At 38.3% G+C, this 19,690-nt stretch overlaps 1 long non-coding RNA gene across 4 annotated transcripts in view; it reads right to left on the bottom strand.

Annotated features, from left to right (window-relative positions):
* LOC123608660 overlaps positions 1 to 19,690 on the bottom strand; it is a 501,461-nt gene that overhangs the window by 363,700 nt on the left and 118,071 nt on the right. Inside the window, exon 1 of one of the 4 annotated variants that reach the window (XR_006717369.1) lies at positions 12,477 to 12,667. The exons of the other annotated variants lie outside the window; for them this stretch is intronic. This is a non-coding gene — a long non-coding RNA (uncharacterized LOC123608660). Of the gene's footprint in view, positions 1 to 12,476; positions 12,668 to 19,690 lie in introns of those variants that run through there. 4 annotated transcript variants of the gene reach the window in all.

The following is a 19,690-nucleotide window of genomic DNA, read 5'->3' as shown; positions in this document are numbered from 1 at the left end:
GAAAAAGAATGGAGACAAACTAAATAGCCATCAACAGAACAGAGAACTGGTTATAAAAAATATATTACAGGACACCTGGGTGGCTCAGCTAGTTGAGTATCTGGCTCTTGGTTTCTGCTCACAGGTTATGTTCTCACAGTTTGTGAGTTTAGGCTCAGGGTTCTGTCCACATCTGTGCTGAGAGCATGGAGCCTGCTTGGAATTCTTTCTCTCCCTCTCTCTCTGCCCCTCGTCCACTCATGCCTGTGCATGCATGCGCTCACTCTCTGGCTCTCTCTCAAAATAAACTTTTATTAAAAAATATGTTACAACCTTATATTATCAAAATAGTACACAACTCTTAAAAGAAAGAGTATACCTATTTGAGCTGATAGGACTATAATAAAATCGTAAGTGAGTATAATATATTCTGATTTGTGAAAAAGGGAGAAATGCTGATATATAAATATATCAATAGAGAAATAGATTTGCTAGTTTTCTAGTGTTGCTGTAACAAATTGCCCCAAATGTAGTGGCTTAAAATAGCATGAATTTATTCTAAGGGTCACTAAACCAAAATGGGTTTCACTAGTCTAAAATCAAGGTGTTGGGTGGGTTACATCCTTCTGTATCTTTTAAGAGGGAGTTCCGTACTTTCCTCCCTTCCTTCCTTTCTCCAGCTTCCAGAGGCTGCTTTCTTGGCTCATGGCCCATCTCCCCATCTTTAAAGCCAGCAGCATAACATCTTCAAATATGTCTCTGCTCTGACTCTCCTATCTCCCTCTTATAAAATAGGGACCCTTGTGATTACACAGAACTGTATGATCCAGAATAATATCCTCACTTCATAATCCTTAAATTAATCACATCCATTAAGTCCCTTTTCCCATTTAAGGTAACCCATTTGGGTTTTGGAGATTAAGATGTGAATATCTTTGGGGTGGCATTATTCTGACTATCACAGATATGTAGACATGTATCTTTCTAGAGATACACAAAAACTTGTCATATTAGATTCATCTGGGGAGGGAGACTGTGGCACTGGTGGTCTGAGATAGGAAAGATTTACTATTTGTTGTTTTTCATTTTGCACTTTGAATTTTTCCCTTGTGTATGCATTATTGTTAAAGCACAGTATTTAAGAGGTCACCAAAATAGTAGATCATTTAGATAATTTTTAGGAAGATATAATTGTATCTGTCATAGAAATACAAGAGTAAAAAGTTATACTTTAAAAAATGACTTTAGTACAAAAAAGAGAAGTATGGGGCTGGACATTAATTTTAAATATTCCTTAAACTCTGAATTTTTGGTAGCCTTTGTCTCCATTTATATTAAGACTACTACAATTTGCTTGAAGCATGAATGCACATTTATAAAATCTACCTATAAATTTAAAAATAGTCATCATGAGTGGCACCTGGGTGGCTCAGTTGGTTGAGCATCTGACTCTTGGTTTTAGCTCAGGTCATGATCTCGTGGTTTCCTGAGTTCAAGCCCCGTGTCAGGCTCTGTGCTGACCACAGAGAACCTGCCTGGGATTCTCTCTCTCTCTCTCTCTCTCTCTCTCTCTCTCTCTCTCTGCCCTTCCCTCACTTGTGCTGTCTCTCTCTCAAAATAAATAAAAATAAGATAAAAAATGGTCATCATGAGGTTGCAATTTACTTCTTCATTACATTATTTATTAAGTTTAATTAATTCAAATGAGCATATTGTTCTTGGAAACATAAAAGATGGAAAAGTTGAGTAACAACAGAAAGGAGTTTATGGGGTGCCTGGATGGGTCAGTTGGTTAAGCGTCCAACTCTTGATTCCCACTGTGGTCCAACATGAGCCCCACGTCGAACATCCCTGCTTAGGATTCTCTTTCTCCCTCTCTCTCTGCCCCTCTGCCCCCAATCCCTCAAAATAATAAATAATCATTTAAAAATAAATAAGAAATTTAAAATGGTGTATCCCAGATATATCACTTCTGCTCTTAGGTACCACAAAGTGATAGGTGCAGCAACATAGGAGAGCAGAAATGTGATCTCCTTTGTGCTTAAGAGAACAAAAGTGGCTCTAACAGCTAAGCTACTCTGTTCCATGAAGATAGATAGTATATGTGGAAGTGGTCGGGACAGATGAGGAAAGATCTTTAAAGGCTCAAAAGTATACAGAGAAGGGTCAGAACGAAGCCTAAATGGGCAGGAGCAACAGTGGATGGGAGGCAACGATACTAATCTATGACATAAGCACAGTTTGGTTTGCCTAAGTCCTAACAGAAAAATGACCATAAGTCATGGACTTTATTTCCCCTCCTTTGTTTTTTACAACCACCAAGAAATGGCAACAACCAAATCTCTTTTCCATTGTTTTACTTCTACTTCCCTAGATGTTAAATGTGGCAATGAAAACATCAGTTTTAAAGGTTGCTCTGTTTCTGGTTTTGATCATTAACATTCTGCACAGCATGCCTCAGGAAGTATAAAATGAGATGTTCACATTCTAATTCTTAGAGATGAACTAATGAAGGAACCAACAAAAGGTCATAGCCTAGAAACCAGATTCATGGAAAGTTGAACAATGTCATGTCTCATTGTGAGATTGATATCCCAGTTGCAATTCCTCCTGCTAACTTCATTCTTAAATCTTATTAAAAATATTTCTCATGATTTATAAAATGGTAAATATTCATTCACGGATTGCCGCCAAATATGTACTTCCAACAACTTTGTATTCGATCCCCTATGAGGAGATAAACCAATCACGTTTATGTTTTAAAAAATCATACCACCTTCCTTAGGAGGTATCAGGGTAAGATGATTCACAGCATACTAAAAACTTTTTTCAACTAACAGTTCATTGCTATTTCTATTTTGTTTCAATTATTAGCTTTTCCTTCTCCCATTCCTTTTGGTTTCTTACAGCCTTTGAGGGGACTTGCACTCAAAGCCCGCTGAGAGAGGCAGGCTGGGAAAACCACAGGCATTTCCCTCAACCACTACGCCCAGAGTGCAGTGAATTTTACAGCTGAGATCTGAGCTGCAGGGCCTAATGTGTCTGCTGGCAAACAGGATTCAGCGTTCTACCCTCTCTCATCCCTTCTCTCCTGGCACCAGCCACGCTGTGGAATTCCAAAAGTGTCTCATAACACTATTCAATTTTAAATCAGTATTCATAAATCTCTTTCATGGCTTCATCTACTTTCATCGGCAATTTGTGATTGCCCTTTCAAAACCTTTGACAAATATCTTCCTCATAGCTGTCCTTGTACAGCAATTTCACTGACAATGAGATGAAGTCTGTTGAACCTCTGAATGCCAGCCCGTCTACCACATTCCTGTGTCATTATAGTTATAAACTCATCCTCCCAGCGCACGTTCTCTGTGGGCAAAGGAAGTTAAGACTTCCAAGTGACCTTAAGGAGTTGTATGTAAAAGTGAATTCATTATTGGAATTATATTTTTATCCAAGCAGGGTTTCCATAAAACTGTGGTCTGTTTTACATTAGGAAGAGGGGGTCAACACTTAACCCTACTAACCAGTTTCTGAATAACAGCAAACAAACTAGGGTAAGGACTTAACAGAACTCACCTTGCAAGTATGACCTAGTAATTAGCACTAAGTGTCATCGCCTAACAGCTGAAAGGTTCTGAACCATCCTTGCAGATGCCCTTGTTAAAAGGATGTAAGGGAGGGACAGATGAGGTGAGAAGAGGCTCTTAATCTAGCTCCCCATCAGCCCAGTCCCAAGGCTTGGTTCCTGTCACCATCAGTGTGAATCAGTGCTAATCAGCTTTATTACCCAGGCAAGTTCTCCCACTAGGAATGAAATAAGATAACCCACAATGCTGGAATTGATTTATTGTATTTTAAAATCCATTTTGGATTTCATTTCCCTTTTCCCTTTCAGCCTACCTTGATGTCACCATTTCCTTGATTCATCAAGATTCATGATACTTTGGTTTGGGGGTGGTAATAATAACAAGTGTTAATATTAAACTTTTCTATGTAAATATTTTATTATTTATTTTGTCTCACAGTTGGTAACACAGTTGGAATTTTAATCATCACCATTTTATAGATGACGAACCAAGGCTTATAGAAGGGTAGCACTGGGTGTTATATGTAAGCGATGAATCACTAAATTCTACTCCAGAAAACAATACTACACTATATGTTAACTGACTTGAATCTACATTAAAAAAAAAAAAAAAAGACAGGTATGTGTCTAAACTAAAGGTACTCAACTATTTCATAAGAAGCCACTCAAGCCCAAGTTTTTTCTTCCAAAGCCCTCTGCTGCTTTTACTATGTCATAGTAGATTCCCTTGATGAAGATGACCCACTCACAGAGATTCTTTTTTTTTTTATTGTTTATGTATTTTTGAGAGAGACAGAGAAAGAGAAAGAGAAAGAGAAAGAGAAAGAGAAAGAGAAAGAGAAAGAGAAAGAGAAAGAATGTGAGTGGGGAGGGGACAGAGAGAGATGGGGACAGGATCTGAAGCGGGCTCTGTGCTGACAGCAGAGAACCTTGATGTGGGGCTCAAACTCACAAACCCTGAGATCATCACCTGAGCCAAAGTTGAACACTTAATTGACTGAGTCACCCAGACACCCCTGGGGAGATTCTTACTGACCATAGAATCAGTTTTGATTCTAAATGTGTATCTTTACTTAAAATATACCTTGTTCAAAAAAATCTACAATAAAATATACCTAGTTCAATAGCTCCTAAATATGTGTAATAATGTTTTACTATATGCTAATGTCTGTAACTAATGTTGATTTTAGAAATTCTGTTCAAAATAACTGAATGACTTGCCTATGGATCAGAGAGCTGTTTTCCTATGCCTGTAGTATCCACAGCAAAGTCTTCTAAATTCGTTCTGAAGACACCTAATTCCCAAGGAGAATGCATATAGCAGCAAAACAGCTTGATTTTCTAAAAGAATGTAGATATCACACTGGGACTTGCTCAGTGGGACATCAGGAAAATTTCTCATAAAAACCAAGGGAAGAAAATAAATTTGGAACTTAATTGTGACATTTCACAAAACCTTGGTGACTCAAAAGCAACATAAAAAAATACATACTCTAGAAAACAAAGCAAGGAGTTATCATACTAATGTGCTGTTAAGGAAATGGAACAAACATTTATTGAACACATACTATACAGGTGCTCAAAATTTTAATACAAATCCACAACCCTAACAGATGGATGTCCCAATTTCAAAGGAACTGAAGAGTTTTCCAAGTCTTATAAATGGTTAATGGCCAATGTTAATGGCTAATTAACACATGAGTCTAACAGATTAAAAAGTCTCTGCTCTTTTCACTGAGTGACTTCAGCCATCATGCTAACACTGTTTTCCTCCAATCTTAAGTGTTTTACACTCTGTAAGTGAAAATGACTAATTTCCACAAAGTGGTAGACAAAGATCTTCTGTAGTGGGCCCCCTTTTTTCTAGCACAGCTCTGGCTACCATTGCCACTTCTACATCCTACCCTTTCATTCCTGATGTCTATTGACACAATCAGCATAGTGACTCTTTTAAATGCGGTCTCCTCAGATTATTATTAGAGTTCTACTTCCAATAAATAAATTTATTTTCTTAGCCCTTAGCCCATTAAAAATTTGCTCAAGTCAGGTGACAGCCAAATGGTAGATATTTATGGACCACAGCAGTCAGAGTGAACAATTTGTCTTTTCTAAATTGGGTGATAGCCAGAAATTCAACTGAAGAATGATCAGAGCTATTTCAGCCTCTTCTTCACCAACACAGGTATCCGAGTACAAAAACCATGGAAGCAGGACCTGGGTTAGTGAGTTTCCCATCGAACCATTTTCTGAAGGCATTAATGGGTCATAGTCATGTTGGAGGGTGACTTTTCTATTTTTTCTGTTTCTCACTAGGAAGGCAAGATGATGTTACACAGATTTGGGGTTAAATCCAAGCTTCAACTCTTATCAGCTAGGTAACTAAAATAAGCATTGACTCTCTTTTTTCTCTCTCTCTCTGAAACCCTATTTTGCTTGCATCTGTAGAATGATGATAAGACCACTTACCTCGGGTTGAACTTTAAGCAAGGTCATGTATGTAAGGCCCCAATACAATATCTGACCCATAAAAGATGTTCAGAAAATGTCCAATCTTCATATCTGAGTTTGAAAATAAGTAAATGCCATTCACTGACAAAATATGCCATATGGTCCTATATTCATGATGCCTATACTACATACGCCTTTATTTCAAATGATTAGTTTAACTTTAAGAATGAGTAATTATGTTTTTTCCACTGACCAAGATGACTTACATTAGGATACAGAAATCGAACGTAAAAAGATGGAGGTCTGGAAGAGAAGGCAATGCAGGATTGTGACGAGCAAAGTGATGTGGTTAATGGTATTGGCAATCAAAATTATTTGGGCATTTACAGAATCAATAAAGGAAGAGACTCCTGCCTGAGCAAATATTCTCTAACTGAAAGATACTTGTGTATTTGCAGATCATATTAAGCCACCATGGATTTCAAAGCCTATTAAAACCTTAAAAACAGAGTAATCATTCAATTTTTGTTATTTTAGTGACATTTTATATATGAACCATAATGGAAAAATCCATGTTTTGTTATAATGCAATTAAAAATGTAAGGAGACATCTGTGCCCTTTTACACAAGACATAGCAAGAATGCAAAAGTAACTATCAGCACACGTACGTCAGCATGGATATAGCAAATGAAGCATGACATGTAATGAACTATAAATACCATCCCTCAGAACAGACATTTGTCATTTTTCTGGTCTCTAATAAAGGAAATAAGTGAAGTAATTAAAGCCTATAAGTTTTTCTGGGTGAGTTTTATTCATTAGGGAAGTGGAAAAAATGATCCCTCCTGCATGATAACTAGCAAAAACAAAACAAACAACAAACAACAACAAAAAACAAATATTCCTAGTGCCAATGGATACTCATGGGCCAGGACCTAACAAATGTATTATAATACATGAGAAGAGACATGAAAAAGTAGAACCACTTGAGTTCACAAACCAGGATTTCAGCAGGCTTCCCATGGTGTTCCAGGTTACACCAATGCCCCAAGAGTACACACAGATGAAACAGCTTCATCCAACCCCAATACCACAACAACTGAATGTGATGAATCCACACAGCTGGATTTCAGGGATTAAGACTATGTTTAAGAAAGTGGTGATATTTCTGGTTGGCAACAACTTTCTTCTTCATAACCCAAGAGCAGATAATGCTAACTAATCTAGGTGTCTTTTGGAGGTACCCAGGCCGACAGAAGATCAATTAAGCCTTTAGTCTAGAAACTAGGGATCTGCCATTGTTTCTAATAATTGTCCTGTGATTACCTCTACAGCAGGGAGTATGCTATTGCCAGAAACATAAGCCAAGATAATGGTTCCAGATCCTGGTTTAATCTTCAGTTACCTCATTCACCCACCCTTCACAGGCCTTCACCTTGGCACATTTGGGTAAGCGAAGTTGGCACCAAGAGTTAGCTTTAGGCGAGTCTGTGAAGCTCATGAAGCTTGACTGCAAACACTCTCAACTCTTTTCTATCATCGTCTTTTACTTCTATTTTCCATAACCCTTTGCCTAGTTTTAATAAACCTTCTATGTGCCCAAGAAAAAGCTAACTCTCCTGGGTTTCATTCTGTAAGCAGTGGGGTAAACTGGTTTAATCAACAACTTCTTCCTAAGTAGTTAATATGTTCTGAGCCCATAGGAAGCACTAGGAATGGCAATACTGTTAAGACCTCAAATCTACCCTAAATGACTTTAACAGTTAGTTTAGAGAAGAAGGTAGACATAGGGAATAACTGACGAAAAAACAGTGGACAATAAAATGTTAATGTCAGTTGTGCCCCAGGTGCAAAAGGACTTAGAGAAGTAAGAGATCAGGATGAGACTGCAAATTGGAATGATTTCAGGAGGAGATGAGACTAGAACTGAACTTTGAAGCATGAGAATCAGTGATATATGGAGAAAGCACTGCAGATGGAAAACAATTAAATCATATAAGAATGAAATAGAAGCTAGTGGGCTTGACACTATCTTGCTGAACAAAAATGTGGCTTTTGGTTGGCTTCATTTTACCAACTCACACAGACACTAAACAGCTAGAACAATATTTTGAGGGTAAAACACTTTGAAAATTCTTGATTCCATGCCTTCTAGAAGGTTGCCTAACCCCCCCCCCCCCCTTACACATGGACAAGCACTGGACAGCTCCAAAACCAGAACCCACTCTGGAAATATGTACCTGGACCCCACAGAAGGTAACATGTCTTTTTTTCAAATCAGATGTGGACCTAATCCTATTTGCTTTTGTTGCTTTATCAAGACAGAGTACTTTCTCTCTTAAACCAACACACACACACACAGACACACACACACACACACACACACACTGTTTTATATGTTTCGCTAAAAATCATGTCTTAAGTATCTGAACAGAGTAAAAAACAAAAAACGAAAACAAGAAAACCTTTGAGTAACATGACATTTTCACCTGAGAAAATATTAATGCCTTGTTATGTACTAGCCACATTTATGTGACACAAAAACAATTATTTGAAAAGTGAAAAAATTCAATCAAAATATGTTTTGGCAGCAAGTAGAGATAAAATGTAAAACCCCAGTTGTTTTTCTGAATTCAGAACCAATTTAGAGGTTGTTTTTTTTTTTTAAAGCTGAGCTTAAGCAAACAGCTATTTCTGAATGCGGGAAACGTCTTTCCATGTACAACTACTGTCAGGACTAAAGAACAGCTTTATTATGGAGAGCGTGGTAAAATGCAGATCCCAGTTTAGTAGGTCTGGGGTCGGGCCTCAGAATATGCATTTCTAATAAGCTCTCAGATGGTGTTAATCCTGCTGGTTCTCGGGCCATACCTGGCACAGTAAGGCTGGAGAACATGGGACATGGTTTTAAACCTTTTATACTGGGGCGCCTGGGTGGCTCAGTCGGTTAAGAATCCGACTTCGGATCAGGTCATGATCTCGCGGTCTGTGGGTTCAAGCCCCGCGTCGGGCTCTGTGCTGACAGCTCAGAGCCTGGAGCCTGCTTCAGATTCTGTGTCTCCCTCTCTCTCTGGCTCTCCCCTGTTCATACTCTGTCTCTCTCTGTCTCAAAAATAAATAAACATTTAAAAAAAATTAAAAAAAAAAAAACCTTTTATACTGATGTTGGCTTTGCATGTTGTTTTGTATCTCAAGATGGACTGGCTTTACAATGATAAAAATTCTAATAATGAATATTCTCAGTCAAAATACACCTCCCTCAGAATATTTCTACTACATTCTAGTGTTGATGGAAACACAAAGATACCCCAAATAGAGAATAGTAGAGTAGAGACACCATGAAGTTACCTAGGCCTAATCCAATTCAATTCCATTGACCTGCTGAAACTTCAGAAGGTACTATAGTAAATACTAGGAAAGATTTCACTACCGTCTCCTCCTAGAATGTAAGCTCCATGAGGGCAGAAACTTTCTTTTTTGTGACTTTTAAAGTTCTCCAACACAGAAAACACAGCTTAGTATATAGTAGGCATGGAATGCTTGTTAAATGGTTGATAGGATGAATAATGGAAAGCAAAACTAATAATCCACGCCTTCACTCTACTAATACTTCTTTCATGTTAGTAACCCTTTCGCCTTTCCTTCTAAGATTGTATTCAAATCCAATCCTTTCAATAGTATCTCATGTAAGTTGCTCAGTTTCCTTCAAGGATTGAAAATCAGTGACTTCCGGGGCGCCTGGGTGGCGCAGTCGGTTGAGCGTCCGACTTCAGCCAGGTCACGATCTCGCGGTCCGTGAGTTCGAGCCCCGCGTCAGGCTCTGGGCTGATGGCTCAGAGCCTGGAGCCTGTTTCCGATTCTGTGTCTCCCTCTCTCTCTGCCCCTCCCCCGTTCATGCTCTGTCTCTCTCTGTCCCAAAAATAAATAAACGTTGAAAAAAAAAAAAATTTAAAAAAAAAAAAAAAAAAAAAAAAAAAGAAAATCAGTGACTTCCTCTCCACCTTTCCGTAAGGCCACGTGAAAACTAAAACATAACCTTGAGTCTATTTTTCCATGAGTATCTCAGCACATTTCTCTAAGCCAGACTCACAGCTCAGTTTTCCTAACGTTTCTTAATTAACTTCTAAGAGCACAAAAGCAGGCAAAATCAAGTTCAATTTATCATGGAATTCAAGATACACATCTAATATTGAGTAAACTGTTTTGCCTATCTTTCCTATACTATCTACTACTTGCATTGGTTAGCATTAATAGAAGAACAAAGTACTTTTCCCAATTGGGGAAAAAAAGGAGACTTTTAAATAGCTCTTTCTTTCCAGTCATGTTTACATCCAAAAAAACAAATAATCCAGTTAAAAATGGGCAGAAAACATGAATAGACATTTTTCCAAAGAAGACACAGATGGCTAACAATCATACAAAAAGATGCTCAATATCACTCATCATCAGGGAAATACAAATCATCATGTTATGCAATGAAGTTATCATCTCACACCTGCCAGAATGGCTAAAATGAAGAACACAGGAAACAACAGATGTTGGTGAGGATGCAGAGAAAGGGGAACTCTCTTATACTGTTGGTGGGAATGAAAACTGGTGTAGCCACTGTGGAAGACAGTACGGAGGTTCCCCAGAAAGTTAAAAAATAGAACTACTCTATGACCCAGAAATTGCACTATTAGGTATTTATCCAAAGGACAGAAAAATGCTGATTCAGTGGGGCACCTGCACCCCAATGTTTATAGCAGCACTATCAACAATAGCCAAAGTATGGAAAGAGCCCAAATGCCCATCGACTGATGAATGGATAAAGAAGATGTGGTATATATATACAATGGAATATTAGTCATCAAGAAGAATGAAATCATGCCAATTTCAATGGCATGGATGGAGCTAGAGAGTATAATGCTAAGTGAAATAAGTCAGAGAAAGACAAATACCGTATGATTTCACTCATATGTGGAATTTAAGAAACAAAATACATGAACACAGGGGGGAAAAGGGAGAGAAAAGTCAAGAAACAGACTCTTAACTATAAAGTACAAACTGAGGGTTGCTGGAGGGGAGGTGGGCAGAGGGATGGGTTAAATGGGTGATGAGTATTAAAGAGGGCACTTGTGATGAGCACTGGGTGCTCTAAGTGATAAATAACTAAATTCTACATCAAAACTAATAAAGAGAATTTAAAAAATTTTTTTTTACATTTTATTTATTTTTGAGAAGAGAGAGAAAGACAGAGCACAAGTGGGGGAGGGGCAGAGAGACAGGGAGACACAGATTTTGAAGCAGGCGCCAGGCTCCGAGCTGTCAGCACAGAGACCTACGCGGGGCTCAAACTCACAAACCATGAGATCATGACCTGAGCCGAAGTCAGATGCTTAACCGACTGAGCCACCCATGCACCCCTTAACTAAATAGAATTTAAATAAAAACTTGAAACTACAAAAAAAAAATTAGAGGAGTCTAAAATCAATGAAGTCAAAAATCAATTTTAATGGCCCACAAATTATGTTTCCAAGGATACTACTTGTCAAAGAGAAAAAAAAGGTAATGAATAGGACAGGAACAAGTTTAAATTTGTCTTTGTTCTTTTTAAAGTATGAATTTCAAGGGGCACCTTAGTCAAGGGGCGTCCAACCCTTGATTTCAGCTCAGGTCATGATCTCACAGTTTGTGGGATTGAGCCCCATGTCGGGCTCTGTGCTGACAATGCAGAGCCTGCTTGGGATTCTCTGTCTCCCTCTCTCTCGGCCCCTCTGCTCTCACTCTCTCACTCTCTCACTCTCTCTCTCTCTCTCTAAAAAATAAATAAACACTTTTTTAAATAAATAAGGTTGAATTTCATGACAAGAAAAGTTTTCACTACAGCTCAGCCTGCTATTGCTTATGTATCATTGCTATGAAATTTTAGAAACAAGGTTTGTATGATTGTAGCTTTTTACAATTGCAATCCAGCTGCCTTTTTACTTGCAGCTTTTGGCTGCCAAGTGTCCACAGTGGGATGAAGGGAATCCTCTATGCTGGGAAAGACAGTCCAGCGAGCGCACAGTTTGGCCCCGTTCAAGCTTCATAAAACATCAGACCACTTTAGGCTCCATCATTCCTTCATTATATGAAAACACAAAGTGCTTTGCATTAAACTTTTTTTCCTTTTGCCACAACTTCCAACCAATAATAAACTCATTTTCCCATTTTGAAATATTTAGCCAACTTTAAAGAGTTATTTTTCATTTCTCCTTATTCCATATTTCTGGTTAGGAGAAGTAAAACCTGGAAAGAGATTTGAAAATGTCTGCCAATAGCCATGTCTGACCCAAGAGAAAGCAGGAACAAAATATGCAGAATGCTATAAATGCTTCTTTTCCTCCAACTTAATATTGCCTCTGTTATTAGTATAAGGTGATGTTGGTAAAACCAGTAAAATATCTTGGTTAAGAACCTGAGTTCTGAGATCAGACTTACAACTCTTTAGTTCAAACGAGTATCCAGTTGTGTGTCCCCTTCGGTTACCTCCTTCTCCTTTGCTCCCTGTCTCAGCCTCTTCACTCTTTAATGTGAGAGACAAGAGCATGACCTCAAGGGGTTGTTGAGAAAATCAAGTGTGATAGTGTTCACAGAGCACTAAGCTGTGTGCCTAGCATGTAATGGCAGTAAGCACTCAATAAACATTAGCTAATTTTAACACTATTGTGTAGAATAAGAATTCTACAAGATCAGGACAAAGCAGCAAAGCAGTCATAAAATATTAAACAACACATCAAACCAGTAAGTGTTGATAAGTGAGATGCTAGTGCTATTTGTTAGCATAATCCTCTGGTGTGAAAACTATTACTGTCTTATTTAAAAGAAAGATGGCTTACTTGAAAATGTTGGCTTCTCTAAGTATTAAAACTGCAATTCCAATTTCAAGGATGAAATGCATCTTGACGTAGGTACTTCTAGTCTATCAATAACGTTGACGTCTAGCTGCCTGTGTTTCTTTTGTGCTCAAAATGTTGAGGCTTCTCAGAAGTTGGTCAGTAGCTACAAAGCTCAGTGAGAGAATCAAGAGGGGGCCCATTTCCTAAGGTGACAGTTAATTGGATTAGGTATTAATTTGTTGACTATAACCAAAGAACTCCAAGGTTATTGCAAAACAGGTAATTTGAATGATTCCTCCCATAGAAATCTGGATTTACGACTAAGGTCATATATCTCAGAAACATCTCCTACATGTTACCACAGATAACCCATCTGCCTACACCTCTGATTGGACTGTTCATACACTAGTGAATATACTCAACAGAAACATACTGATTATCTGGTAATTAATTAGTGGCCCGAACTGATTGGGCAATTAGTTTAATTCTTTTATTTATTTATTTTTTTTTCAGAGAGAGAGAGAAAGAATGATAGCACAGATGAGCAGGGGAGAGGCTGAGAGAGAGAGAGAGAGAGAGGATCCAAAGTGGACTCTGAGCTGACAGCAGACAGCAGGAAACAGGGCACCAACTCATGAACTGTGAGATCATGACCTGAGCAGAAGTCCCACTTTTAGCTGACTGAGCCACTCAGGTGCCCCAGGTCAATCGGTTTAAATGATCAGTGTGATAAACCGAAATAGGTGCTAGGAGAAACTCCATAGGAAAAACTCTTGTGGAGTGTTTTTATCAAAACTTTTTTTATCAAAATGGAAGATACACTCTGATCACTTGATTTTATTGACTAGGAACAAAGAGCCAAAGATGAGCAGTGGCTCAGCTAGTCAGGGGCATAGCAGGGATAATATTTTGGTTTCCTGGTTTCTCATCTCAACAAAGTATTCTCACCTGCCACCACTTCTCCCATGTATCAAGTATGTTTCCGAATCTTGGCTATTGTGAAATAATGCCTCATGAATATGAGAGTGCAGGTATCTTGTTAATATCCTGGTTTTTTTTTCTTCCAAGTTGCATTTAAATTCAAGACAGTTAACATATAGTGCAGTATTGGTTTCAGGAGTAGAATTTAGTGATTGATCACTTACATATAACACCCAGTGCTCATCCCTCCTTAATGCCGATTGCCGATTTAGCCCATCCCCCCCACCCACTTCCCCTCCAGCAACCCTCAGTTTGCATATGAGTCTCTTACAGTTTGCCTGACTCTCTTATTTTACTTATCCTTCCCTTCCCTTATGTTCATCTGTTCTGTTTCTTAAATTCCACATATTAGTGAAATCATATAGTACTTGTCTTCCTCTGACTTATTTTGCTTTGCAAAATGCACTGTAGTTCCATCCACATCATTGCAAATGGCAAGATTTCATTCTTTTTGATGGCTGAGTAATATTCCATGGTACATATATACCACATCTTTTTTTTTTATTTAATTTTTTTTTCAACGTTTATTTATTTTTTTTTTGGGGGGGGGACAGAGAGAGACAGAGCATGAACGGGGGAGGGGCAGAGAGAGAGGGAGACACAGAATCGGAAACAGGCTCCAGGCTCTGAGCCGTCAGCCCAGAGCCCGACGCGGGGCTCGAACTCACGGACCGTGAGATCGTGACCTGGCCGAAGTTGGACGCTTAACCAACTGCACCACCCAGGCGCCCCCCACATCTTCTTTATCCATTCATCAGTCAATGGACATGTGGGCTCTTTTCCATATTTTGGCTATTGTTGATTATGCTGCTCTACACACTGGGGTGCAGGTGCCCCTTTGAATCAGTATTATTGTATCCTTTGGATAAATACCTAGTAATGCAGTTGCTGGATTGTAGGGTAATTCTCTTTAACTTTCTGGGGAAACTCCATACTGTCTTCCACAGTGGCTGCACCAGTTTTCATTCCCACCAACAGGACAAGAAAGTCACCCTTGCTCTGCATCCTCACCAACACCTGTTGTTGCCTGAGTTGTTCATTTTTGCCATTCTGACAGGTGTGAGGTGGTATCTCGTTGTGGTTTTGATTTGTATTTCCCTGATGATGAGTGATGTGGAGCATTTTTTCATGTGTCTGTTAGCCATTTGTATGTCTTCTTCGGAGAATGGTCTGTTCATGTCTTCTTCCCATTTCCTAACTGGATTATTTGTTTTTTGGGGGTGTCAAATTTGGTTAAGTTCTTACTGATTTGGGATACTAGGCCTTCATCTGATATGTCATTTACAAATATCTTCTCCCATTCTGTCAGTTGCCTATTCATTGTTTCCCTAGTTGTGCAGAAGCTTTTTATCTTGATGAAGTCCCAATAGTTCATTTTTGCTTTTGTTTCCCTTGCCTCCAGAGACACATCTAGTAAGAAGCTGCTATGGCTGAGGGCAGAGAGGTTGCTGCCTGTCTTCTCTTCAAGGATTTTTGATGGCTTCCTGTCTCACATTTAAGTCTTTCATCCATTTTGAATTTATTTTTGTGCATGGTGTACAAAAGTGGCCGTTTCATTCTTCTGCATGTTGCTGTCCAGTTTTCTCAACACCATTTGTTGAAGAGACTGTCTTTTTTACATTGGATATTCATTCCTGGTTTGTCGAAGATGAGTCAGCTATACATCTGTGGGTCCATTTCTGGGTTCTCTATTCTGCTCCATTGATCTTTGTGTCTATTTTTGTGCCACTGCCATACTGTCTTGATGGTTACAGCTCTGTAGTATAGCTTGAAGTCTGCGGTTGTGATGTCTCCATCTTTGGTTTTCTTTTTCAACATTACTTTAGCTATTCAGGGTCTTTTCTGGACTCATACAAATTTTAGAATTGTTTGTTCTAGCTCTGTGAAGAATGCTGGTGTTATTTCGATAAGGATTGCATTGAATGTGTAGATTGCTTTGGGGAGTATCAACATGTTAACAATATTTGTTCTTCTAATCCATGAGCGTGAAATGTTTTTTACATTTCTTTGTGACTTCTTCAATTTCTCTCATAAATATTCTATAGTTTTCAGAGTTCAGATCTTTTACCTCTTTGGTTAGGTTTATTCCTGGGCATCTTATCATTTTGGCTCCAATTGTAAATAGGACACATTCCTTGAATTCTCTTTCTGCTGCTTCATTACTGGTGTATGGAAATGTAACATATTTCTGTACATTGATTTTATACCCTGCAACTTTGCTAAATTCATGTTATCAGTTCTAGCAGTTTTTTGGTGGAGTCTTTCAGGTTTTCCATGCAGAGTATCATGCTGTCTAGGGAGAGCGAAAGTTTGACTTCTTCCTTGTTGATTTGGATCACTTTTATTTCTTTTTATTGTCTGATTGCTGAGGCTAGGACTTCCAATGCTATGTTGAATAGCAGTGGTGAGAATGGACACCTCGATCGTGTACCTGACCTTAGGGGAAAAGCTCTTAGTTTTCCCCCATTGAGGAGAATATTAGCCGTAGGTCTGTCATATATGCCATATAATGTCATATAATGTCATATAATGTTGAGGTAAGTCCCTTCTATCCATACTTTTGTAGGGTTTTTATCTAAATAAAGGATGTTGTATTTTGTCAAATGTTTTTTCTGCATCTGTTGAGAGGATCATATGGTTCTTATCCTTTCCTTGCTTTTCTCAATGTGGTGTCTCACGTTCATTTTAGTATCCTGTTTTCATTCCCTTGGAATACATACCCACAAGGGGAATTGCTGGATCATATAGTAGTTCCCTTTTTAATTTTTTTAGGAACCTCCACACTGTTTTCCATAGTGGCTGAACCAATTTATATTCCTACCAATAGTGCATAACGCCTCTCTTTTCTCCACATCTTCACCATTATTTCTTATCTTTTTAATAATAGGCATTCTAACAAGTACATGGTGACATCTCAGTGTGGTTGTGATTTGCATTTCCCTGATGATCAGTGATGTTGAGCACCTTTTCATGTACCTGCTAGTCATTTGTATGTCTTCTTTAGAGAAATGTCTTTTTATGTCTTCTGCCTACTTTTCAAATCACATTGTTTGATTTTTTGCTATTCAGTTGTGTTAAAGGTTTTAAATAATTGTCTGCCATATGTTCAGAATGAATTCAGATTATTTTAAAGATTCTATTATTTTATTTAATATTTTTCTCTTTATTCTTCTTCCCAAATGGAGAACCAGAAACAAAAAGAGAGAGGAGGACCTTTCTTAGATTGTGTAATAAAGAGTCTGACTCCATTTCTGATGTTTGACTACTGACGGTTGTCAAGTCCCACCACTCCTCCTCCCTTCTGCCCCACAATTAGCAAACTGATAGGATAAGTCGGGTACTTCTTTCTTTGGTGCCAGCAGGAAGTTCAAACCAATTAAACCTCTGTCCTCAAGGGAACCTTCATCCTAGCTCTACTCCCTAACCACAATAAAAAACCAAGCCAATCTCCTTTCCCCACTTTCAAACTCCTTTCCCGACTCTTAGACTTCCTGAACTCTATTTGGACATGCTAGGGAGCTTCTCTGCTCTCCCTATAAAGCCCTATCACATGAGTAATTAACTTTTAGTACCCTCTTGGTGCATGTGTGGCATCATAGGTCAGCATATCTAAACAAACTTTGGGTTGGGGTCCATTTTGTCTCTGTGGAGTGTTCTGATAGACTGTTTTTATGCATACATATAGTCAATAGCAAAAAGGAGAAAAATCTTTGATGGGATTTGAATTTGGTGTTTGAATTGTAATGAGTGGATTCCTAAGATTGAAAAGTAATTTTAAAAATAAATGAAAAAGTAGGTGAAACAGGTGAAGGGGTTAAGCCACACAAAATTCTAGTTATAGAATAAATAATTCACAGGGATGAGAAGTACAACATAGGGAATACAGTCAATAATTTTGTATTAAATTTGCATTAGAAATTATAAAATCTATTTTTTATCACAGGATTGAAACAAATAATTTACTGAAGCATAGTTGGAAGCAGTGATTAGAGAAAAAAATGTATTTTATATTCCCTCCGAGTTGTGGACACTCAATTAAAAAGTTATATTTATATCAGAAAGAAAAGCAATTTCAGTTCAACTGATTTGAGGTCTATGCTTTTAGCATGGAAGATTTGCCCCACCTAAATAATCACTCTGTGGAATAAATAAACAGTATGACAGAAGCCTCTCCTGGAAGATCTACATTTTCAGTAATATCAGAGTCATTATGTGCTCTAGGAAAAAGGCCAATTATGTGTTTGGATGCTCTGTCACAACATGTAACCTAAATTATTCACAAATCAAATTTTCTTACAATTTCCAGCATTCTCTATAAAGACCCATTATACTCATCCATTTATCCCCCACAACATATATAAACTACAAAAAGGAGTTCGTTGCCTTAATTCTCTACCTTATCCCCACAACCTAATATAGTGCTTGGCAAACAAGGCTCATTCAATAAATATTTGTTAAGTGAAACTCATCAAACAAGATTTGTTGAATGCCTAAATGTCAGACACTGTTCCAAATACAGGTGCTAAATATTTTGGATTCTTTAAACACAGAATATTTTAAATAAAAATTAGCTGAGTGATTTGGTTATAATGATTTTCCTTGCACTAAGAATGCTCGAAAAGCACTGACATGGGTGGCTAGAAGCCATGACTTAGTCTATCACCTCAAATCCCTGGCCAAAATGTTGTAAGGATGAGGTATAGGCAGCTGGCCAAATCAGTCCCGTCCAAATCATCCTTCAGAGATTGTCCTAAGAGGAAAAAAAAGAAAAAAGATAGTGGCCAGCCCAATTCTGATGCAGAGCATAAAGGGTATAAAGCTCAAGAGCTAGAGACTGTTTATCCTGTGGAGGAAGCCAGTCTCCAGCAGAAGAGGATGAAAATTGGCCACAGAGAGAAGAGCACTTTGGTAGATTGTATAAGTAACACCTTTCCTTACCCATCCCTATATGTATACTTTTACCTGTGACTTTCAGTTTTCACAAGTGGCCAGAATCTATTTACCCAACCCTTGATTGGCCACTTGGATATCCTCTTTTTTGAGAGAGAGAGAGAGAGAGAGAGAGAGAGGTTGAGGGGACATGAGCGGGTGATGGGCAGAGAGAGAGAGGGAGACACAGAATCCGAAACAGACCCTGGGCTCCTGTGCTATCAGCACAGAGTCCAATGCAGGGCTCAAACTCACAAGTGGAGAGATCACGACCTGAGCCAAAGTCAGACGTTTAACCGACTGAGCCACCTGGGTGCCCCAGATATCCTCTTTCATAAAGTGTCTATTTGAGTTCTCTAATGGGTCCAAGAAAAGTTGTAAACTTCTGATTTGTTGGTCTTTTTTTTTTATCGCAAAGGTAAAAGCTAAACTCTCTCTAGCTTTCTACATTCCTGAATCATACACCTCCTGACATTTGATTCTCCTCTAAATTCAATATTTGGATAATTCCTGAATCTGTTTTTATCATCTATTTTTTTCTTGATTGTCACATATTCTTCTCTTTTCATACGTCTAGTAATTCTTATCTTTTCATACGTCTAGTAATTCTTATCTTTTCATATGTCTAGTAATTCTTATCTTTTCATATGTCTGTTTATTGCATGTAAGACATAGCGTAAATATAAAAACTCTATAGGCTCTGGATGATATTATCTACTACCAGGTAGAATTCCCCCATTCCTTTCAGGCAGATAGGATAAAGGACAGATGAGCCCAATCCAAATCAGAGATTGAGTTATGGCACGGTTCAGTTTTAGTTGTAGTAAATCTGTGTCTATATCTAGCTCTCTCATTTCCTAAGATGTGATCCTTCTGGGATTTTGATTGAGTGTCCTTCTCCTCAGC

This window comes from Leopardus geoffroyi, chromosome B2, assembly GCF_018350155.1.
Source record: "Leopardus geoffroyi isolate Oge1 chromosome B2, O.geoffroyi_Oge1_pat1.0, whole genome shotgun sequence".
In the NCBI taxonomy this organism is placed as follows: domain Eukaryota; kingdom Metazoa; phylum Chordata; class Mammalia; order Carnivora; family Felidae; genus Leopardus; species Leopardus geoffroyi.
This window is presented reverse-complemented; position numbering and strand designations above follow the sequence as displayed.